Source organism: Chlorocebus sabaeus, chromosome 10, assembly GCF_047675955.1.
Source record: "Chlorocebus sabaeus isolate Y175 chromosome 10, mChlSab1.0.hap1, whole genome shotgun sequence".
Lineage (NCBI taxonomy): Eukaryota > Metazoa > Chordata > Mammalia > Primates > Cercopithecidae > Chlorocebus > Chlorocebus sabaeus.
The window spans coordinates 1,476,240-1,484,402 of NC_132913.1; the positions used below are offsets into that span (position 1 = coordinate 1,476,240).

Genomic DNA, 8,163 nt, shown 5'->3' on the forward strand with positions numbered 1-8,163 from the left:
ACTGGTTGGAAAACTGCTATTGCTAAGCTCTGGGATAAGCACAGAACCCATCGCATAGGGTAGCAGCCAAGATTAACTGAAAAATAGGATATATAACCATGGAATACTACTCAGCCATAAAAAGGAAGAAAATAATGGCATTAGCAGCAGCCTGGATGGAGGTGGAGACCATTATTCTAAGTGAAGTAACCAGGAATGAAAAAGTGAAGATCATATGTTCTCACTTATAAGTGGGAGCTAAGCTATGAGGATGTAATTCATAGGAATGCTATAATGGACTTGGGGACTGGGGAAAGGGAGTGTGGGAGGAGGTGAGGGATAGAATACTACACACTGAGTACAGTGCACACTGCTCAGGCGACGGGTGCACCAAAATCTCAGAAATTGCCACTAAATAACTCACCCATGTTGACCGGGTGTGGTGGCTCACACCTGTAATCCCAGCACTTTGGGAGGCCAAGGTGGGTGAATCATTTGAGGTCAGGAGTTTGAGACCAGCCTGGCCAACATGGTGAAACTCTGTCTCTACTAAAAATATAAAAATTAACTGGGCGATAATAGTACATGCCTGTAATCTCAGCTACTTGGGAGGCTGAAGCAGGAGAATCGCTTGAGCCTGGGAGGCAGAGGTTGCGGGGAGCTGAGATCATGCCACTGCACTCCAGTCTGGGCAACAGAGTGAGACCTAAGATTATGGGGGGGGGGGGGGGAAGAGAAAAGAACTTCATTTCCTTTGCAGGGACATGGATGAAGCTGGAAACCATAATTCTCAGCAAACTAACACAAGAATAGAAAACCAAACACCGCATATTCTCACTCATAAATGGGAGTTGAACAATGAGAACACATGGACACAGGGAGGGGAACATCACACACCGGGGCCTGTCAGGAGGTGGGGGGCTGGGGGAGGGATAGCATTAGGAGAAATACCTAATGTAGATGACAGGTTGATGGGTGCAGCAAACCACCATGGCACGTGTATACCTATGTAACAAACCTGCACGTTCTGCACATGTATTCCAGAGCTTAAAGTATAATTTAAAAAAAAAAAAAAAAGAACTTATCTATGTAACCAAAAACCACCTGTTCCAAAACTATTGCAATATATATAGTTAAAATAAAAAGGATCTACTATTTGATGGCAAAACAGGGTGATTATAGTCAACAATAATTTATTGCACATTTTTATGTTTTTTTCTTTTTATTTTTACCGTACGTTTTCTATGTACACTTAAAAGTAACTAAAAGAGGCTGGGCGCGGTGGCTCACGCCTGTAATCCCAACACTTTGGGAGGCTGAGGCGGGTGGATCACGAGGGCAGGAGATCGAGACCATCCTGGCTAACACAGTGAAACACCGTCTCTACTAAAAATACAAAAAAATTAGGCAGGCGTGGTGGTGGGCGCCTGTAGTCCCAGCTACTTGGGAGGCTGAGGCAGGAGAATGGCGTGAACCTGGGAGGCAGAGCTTGAGTGAGCTGAGATTGTACCACTGCACTCCAGCCTGGGTGACAGAGCGAGACTCTGTCTCAAAAAAAAAAAAAAAAGTAACTAAAAGAGTACAATTGGAATGTTTGTAACACAAAGAAATGATAAATGCTTGAGGTGATAGCTACCCCATTTACCCTGATTTAATTATTACACATTGTATGCCCACATCAAAACATCTCATGTGCCGCATAAATTTATACATCTAGTATGTAACCATAAAAATTAAAAATATTTTAATCAGAAAAAATAAATCTATAATAAAATTTTTACAAATAAAACAAAACAAAACAAAACAGGCTATGTAGTTACTTCACACCAGGTTGGACATGAAGTCAAAAATCATTAATGTTGGCTGTTAGAACTATAATTATTGGTATTACAACTGTTAATATTATTATTATTATTATTAAGATGGAGTCTTGCTCTGTCGCCCGATTGGAGTGCAGTGGCACAATCTCTGCTCACTGCGACCTCTGCCTCCCGGGTTCAAGTGATTTTCCTGCCTCAGTCTTCAGAGTAGCTGGGATTACAGGTGTGCGCTACCACATCGGGCTTATTTAAAAAAATATTTTTGGTAGAGACGGGGTTTCACCATATTGGCCAGGCTGGTTTTGAACTCCTGACCTGAAGTGATCCACCCGCCTTGGCCTCCCAAAGTGCTGGGATTACAAGATGAACCACCGCGCCCAGCCAATATTATTATTATTTATTATTACTATTTTTTGAGACAGTCTTGCTCTGTCACCCAGACTGGGGTGCAGTGGTGCAATCTTAGCTCACTGCAACCTCCGCTTCCTGGGTTTAAGCAATTCTTGTGCCTCAGCCTCCCAAGTAGCTGGGATTTCAGGTGTGTGCCAACCACACCTGGCTAATTTTTATATTTTTTGGTATTATTATTGTTATTTTTTTCAGTAGAGATGGGGTTTTACCACGTTGGCCAGGCTGGTCTCAAACTCCTGATTTCGGGTGATCTGCCCACCTCTGCCTCCCAAAGTGCTGGGATTACAGGTGTGAGCCACCACGCCCAGTCATAACTCTTAGTATTACACCTCTACCCTCACTCTACACTTGGCTTCTCCCTGTACCACATAGACCTTCCCATCTTCCTACATCTTCTCCTACCTGGGAGGATTCAGGGCCACATGTAAGAAAGGGGGCAGATTAAAGGGGGTGCACTTATTGCAGTACAGTTCATAATTCCCAAGGTACAGAACCACCTTAAGTGCCTTGAGCAATGAGTGGATAAAGAAAATGTGGTATATATACACCTTAGACTACTACTCAGCCATAAAAAGGAACGAAATAATGTCTTTTGAAGCAACTTGGATGGAGTTAGAGACCATTATTCTAAGTGAAGTAAGTCAGGAATGGAAAACCAAATACCATATGTTCTTACTTACAAGTGCGAGCTAAGCTATGAGGACACAGAGACATACAGAGTGATATAATGAACCCTGGAAACTCAGAAGGGGGAGGATGGGCGGGGAGTCTAGGATTAAAAACTACATATTGGATACAATGAACACTACTTGGGTGGTGCGTGCACTAAAATCTCAGAATTCACCATTATACAATTCATTCATGTAACCAAATATAACTTGTACCCCCAAAGCTACTGAAACTTTATAAAATTAATTACAGTTTTAAAAGAAACAGCTCTCTTTCTGCCTCCACTGCCGCCATGGCACCCGTGAAAAAGCTTGTGGTGAAGGGGGCCCAAAAGAAGAAGCAGGTTCTGAAGTTCACTCTTGATTGCACCCACCCCGTGGAAGATGGACTCATGGACACTGCCAATTTCAAGCAGTTTTTGCAAGAGAGGATCAAAGTGAACTGAAAAGCTGAGAAAGTTGGTGGAGGGGTGGTGACCATAGAAAGCAGCAAGAGCAAGATCACCGTGACATCTGAGGTGCCTTTTTCCAAAAGTTATTTGAAATATCACACCAAAAATTTTGAAGAATAATCTACGTGATTGGTTTGCATAGCTGCTAACAGCAAAGAGAGTTATGAATTACATTACTTCCAAATTAACCGGGATGAGGAAGAGGAGGAAGACGAGGATTAAATTTCATTTATCTGTAATGTTTTGTACGAGTTCTTGAATAAAACTTGCAAACCAAAAAAAAAAAAAAAAAAAGAAACAAAAAGTTCCGTTTTCTTGTTTTGAGATGGGTCTCACTCTGTCACCCAGGCTGGGATGCAGCAGCGTAATCATAGTTTACTGCAGCCTCGACTTCCCAAGCTCCTGCCATCCTTCCACCTCAGCCTCCAGAGCAGCTGGGACTACAGGTGTGTGCCACCACGCCTGGCTAATTTTTAAATTTTTTTTATAGAGACAGGGTATTGCTATGTTGTCCAGGCTGGTCTTGAACTCCTGAACTCAAGCCATCCTCCCACCTCAGCCTCCTAAAGTGCTAGGATTACAGGAGTGAGCCACTGCATCCAACCTCAAAAAACTTAAATCTCAACCCGTTGAGTCGCCCCCTCCTTTTCCTTCCCCTAACAGAGACATCTACATTCACACTTCACTGGCTCACTTTCTCCGGCTGTAACTTCTGTGCCTTGGGTTAGTAGCCCCTGTCCATCTGTGCAGAGAGTGGTCTAGCCTTGCCCAGCGCTCACTGACAGCTCTCCTGTGGTCTAGCCTTGCCCAGCGCTCACTGACAGCTCTCCTGGCGTGGGTCTTCCTGGTATCTCTGGAAATCCTCTCTTGTGCCAAAGGGAGAAGAGAAGGAGGCTTTGTACAGCTCAGGCCCTCCTAGTCACGAGGCTCTTTTAATTGGGCTGTCCTCTCACCCCGAATCTCTCCCCAGAGAGATGACTAGCCCCTAATTCCTGTTTCCTTTGGCCCTTTGCCTTTGGGTATGGGTTGGGAGAGCAAGCCCCTGCCAGACTCCCCACCACTTGTGCCCCGGCCCAGCCAGGCCGAGAGGACCTATGCACATCCTAGAGCATCGCCTGTGGAGGCAGCACAGGTGCCTGGAGCAAATCCCCAAATCCCTAATTAGTCTCTGTGCGCCCTGGGCCACCTCCTAACTTCTCCAAGCCTCACATTCTCCATGCTTCTGTGGCCCTGGCAGGTCCCATCACAATCTGCGTGGATCATGAGGCCTCGCCAGGGTCACGGGAGCATTAAGTGAAAGAGAAATGTCTGCACATTAGGGCCCTTCATTCATGCAGGTGGTTATGAGCGTTCTCCCCCAACTGCACAGGGCTTGCCCCTCTGCGCCCCCCATATCCCATTTGTCCCTTTCTCACCTCCATGCTTCTCCAGATTCTCTATTTAGTGCCTTTCCTGGGACTTAAGAGTCAAGAGGCCTGATCATGCTGAGGATCATGAGCTTTGGAATCAGATCTACCTAGCTTCCAAACTGCGATCTGCCACCCTCTACCCTTGAATCAAATACATTTAATAGATCTTATTTTTTAAAACGGGGATAAGGATATCTACTTGATAGGTTTACTGAGGCAAGGATTAAATAACATAATGCATATGCAGCCCTAGCACAATACCAGGTTCAGAGAAGTTTAGCAAATAATAGAACAATAATAAATAATAAGAGGTATTATTAGATCCAACTGGCTACCCCCTTGCTTTGCAGCCTGGCATATGGTTGGCATATTTCTCTAGTTCCTACCACTGATGCCAGTCTCCCCTATCTTTAATTTCACTGGCCACTTTAGAGAATATTGGAAGGAGGAGGTTTGTTAACTGGGTCCATACTATCATTTTGCCCAGGAGTTTCCCTTTACATGTTTGGGCTGGTTTCTGTTGGAAATAAATTGATTTCCAAACACTTATCTTAATTTTTTTTCTTTCTTTTTTTTTTTTTTTTGAGACAAAGCCTCACTCTGTTGCCCAGGCTGGAGTGCAGTGGCACGATCTTGGCTCACTGAAACCTCTGCCCTCTGGGTTCAAGCAATTCTCCTGCTTCAGCCTCCCTAGTAGCTGGGATTACAGGTGTGTGCTACCATGCCTGGCTAATTTTTGTATTTTTAGTGGAGACGGGGTTTCGCCATGTTGGCCAGGCTGATCTTGAACTCCTGACCTCAAGTGATCCACCTGCCTCTGCCTCCCAAAGTGCTGGGATTACAGGCGTGAGCCACCGCGGCCGGCCTAACACTTGTTGATAGTGGCATCTTTTTTATTTTTTAGTTTAATTTTTAATTTTTAAATGATTTATTTATTTTTTAGAACAGTGTCTCACTCTGTCACCCAGGCTGGGGTGCAGTGGTATGATCATAGCTCACTGCAGCCTCAAACTCCTAGGCTTAAGCCATCTTCCTGCTTCAGCCTGCCCAGTAGCAGGCGTGTGCAATGCCCAGCTAATTTTTTTTTTTTAATTTTTAGTAGAGATGGGGTCATGCTATGTTGCCAAGGCTGGTTTTGAACTCCTCAGCTCAAGTGATCCTCCCACTTTGGCCTCCCAAAGTGCTGGGCTTATAGGCGTGAACCACCATGCCTGACCAATAATGGCATCTTTACCTCATTCCTGACTTAATAAAGAATACATTTCTCCTTTTTCTTTTATGTACATAGGAACTATTTAAGACAAAAGTAGTTGGCCCCGCATGGTGGCTCATTCCTACAATCCCAGCCTCCTGCTGAGGCAGGAGGATCACTTGAGCCCAGGTGTTCGAGCTGTTTAATTTCATCAAACATGGTTTCAGTATTTATTGAAATTATAAGTCTATTTTGCATTTTTGTTTCCTTGACTTTGTGACAGACATGATGTATAGAGATTTTCCCAGAACTCCCTTTGGAAATGAGCAGCTAGCAAACCACTTTATGTTCAAAGTAGTGGCAAAAGGATGGATCATGCAATAAACAGAATTAAGACATTTCGATACACATTTAGGGAAAAATTTAACTTTGAGTCCTTCCTTGCAACCACATAAAAATTCTAGATGGATTAGACATTAGACCTTGAGAAAAACCTTAAAACTATTTGAAGAAAACATAGAAAAATATCTTTGCAGTCTTGATTCAAGGAATCATAAGAAAGTTGTAAACTCCATAAGCCATAAAAGAAAATATTGAGAGATTTGGCTACCTAATATTTAAAACTTCTGAACAATGAAAGACCACCAAGAAACTTAAAGATAATGGAAGGCTGGAGGAAGACATTGCCAACATATATAACAGGCATTGCATTAATAATCAGAGTATACAAAGGAAAGGGAAGAAAATAGAAAAAAGTAATCGAAGAGGAAAATAAAGCTTAACCTCACTCATCATAAATAGTATGTAAATAAAAATAACAAGGTAACATTTTCCATCATCAAGCTGTCAAAATTTTAAATGATAAATATCCAGTGTTGGAGAATGTAAGTGACCGCTAGATTTACACTTCAGGTGGCTCCAATCCAGAAGTATTTTATGTAAATGGTGCCCCCTGCAGCCTAATTCCTACCTAGACTAAACAAGTACTGGTGTGCACCTTGGAACAGCGCTTGAAGACCCCTGTCCCTCCTGTGGGTTTAGTGACAATTTGGGGAACAGTTTTTGGCCTATCTGGCAAAATGTAAAAGGCCCTTTGATGCAATGATTCCTCTTCCAGCCTTTCAGAAGCACATGAATATGTACTATGCACATAAAAATATATGCAAAGGTATGTTTATTAAAGCTTACTTTATATTGGAGAGAAAAAGGAAGCAATCTACATGTCCGTGAATAAGGGACTGTTTGGATGAATAATGCTGCTTGCATCCAGCCATCGGATATTTTGTAACTCTTAAAAGGAATGAAGTGGATTTATCTGTACTCACATAGATTGATCTCCAAGATTTTTTGTTTTAGACAGAGTCTTGCTCTGTTGCCCAGGCTGGAGTTCAGTGGTGCAATCTTGGTTCACTGCCACCTCCGCCTCCTGGGTTCAACTGATTCTCCTGCCTCAGCCTCCAGAGTAGCTGGGACTATAGGTGCCCAACACCATGCCCTGCTAATTTTTTGTATTTTTAGCAGAGATGGAGTTTCACCATGTTGAACAGGCTGACATGAAACTCCTAACCTCAGGTGATTCACCCACCTTGGCCTACCAAAGTGCTGGGATTACAGGCTTGAGCCACTGCACCCAGCCAAGATTTAATGTTATGACTGAGGTAAACATGAATGGAAGCAAATTTTCAAAATAGCTATGATTTGATCTCATGTGTATACATTTGTGTCTGAATATACATTAGATAGATGGAGAGTGCATAGATGTGGAACAGGCAGAACCTACCAAGCCAAGGGGACTGGACCTGAATTGTTAGACAGAGGCAATTGGTAACAGAAAACATTTCCATGTTTTACTCTGTATACTTAATCACTTTATGCTCTACTACAACAAGAATGTATTGTGTATATATATATATATTTTTTTCCTTAATCTGAAATTCAAAATGTAAGGGAGCCCACTGGCTCTGAGCCACAAGAATCCTTATGGATTTGGCAGTTCTTTGACAACTTCCCACCTGGCTAAACTATCAAGGAATGTCCTACCACCCGCACGAGAAATTCTTGGCATTCCTGAAATAAATTCTTCTTCTGAGCCAGCCCATGTGGGCATCATAATCTCCTTGAAGCCTTTAAGAAGATTTAGATCTGAGTCTGTCTCAGATTCTTGGGCTCAGAACCAGAATTTCTTGATCTGAGGCTATTAGCTTGCTCTGGAGGAGGGAGTGAGAACCGGAT

General features: G+C 43.1%; 1 pseudogene; it reads left to right on the forward strand.

Annotated features, from left to right (window-relative positions):
• Window positions 1-3,171: 3,171 nt before the first annotated feature.
• LOC103216858 (large ribosomal subunit protein eL22 pseudogene) lies at window positions 3,172-3,552 on the forward strand (annotated as a pseudogene).
• The last annotated feature ends 4,611 nt before the right edge of the window (window positions 3,553-8,163 follow it).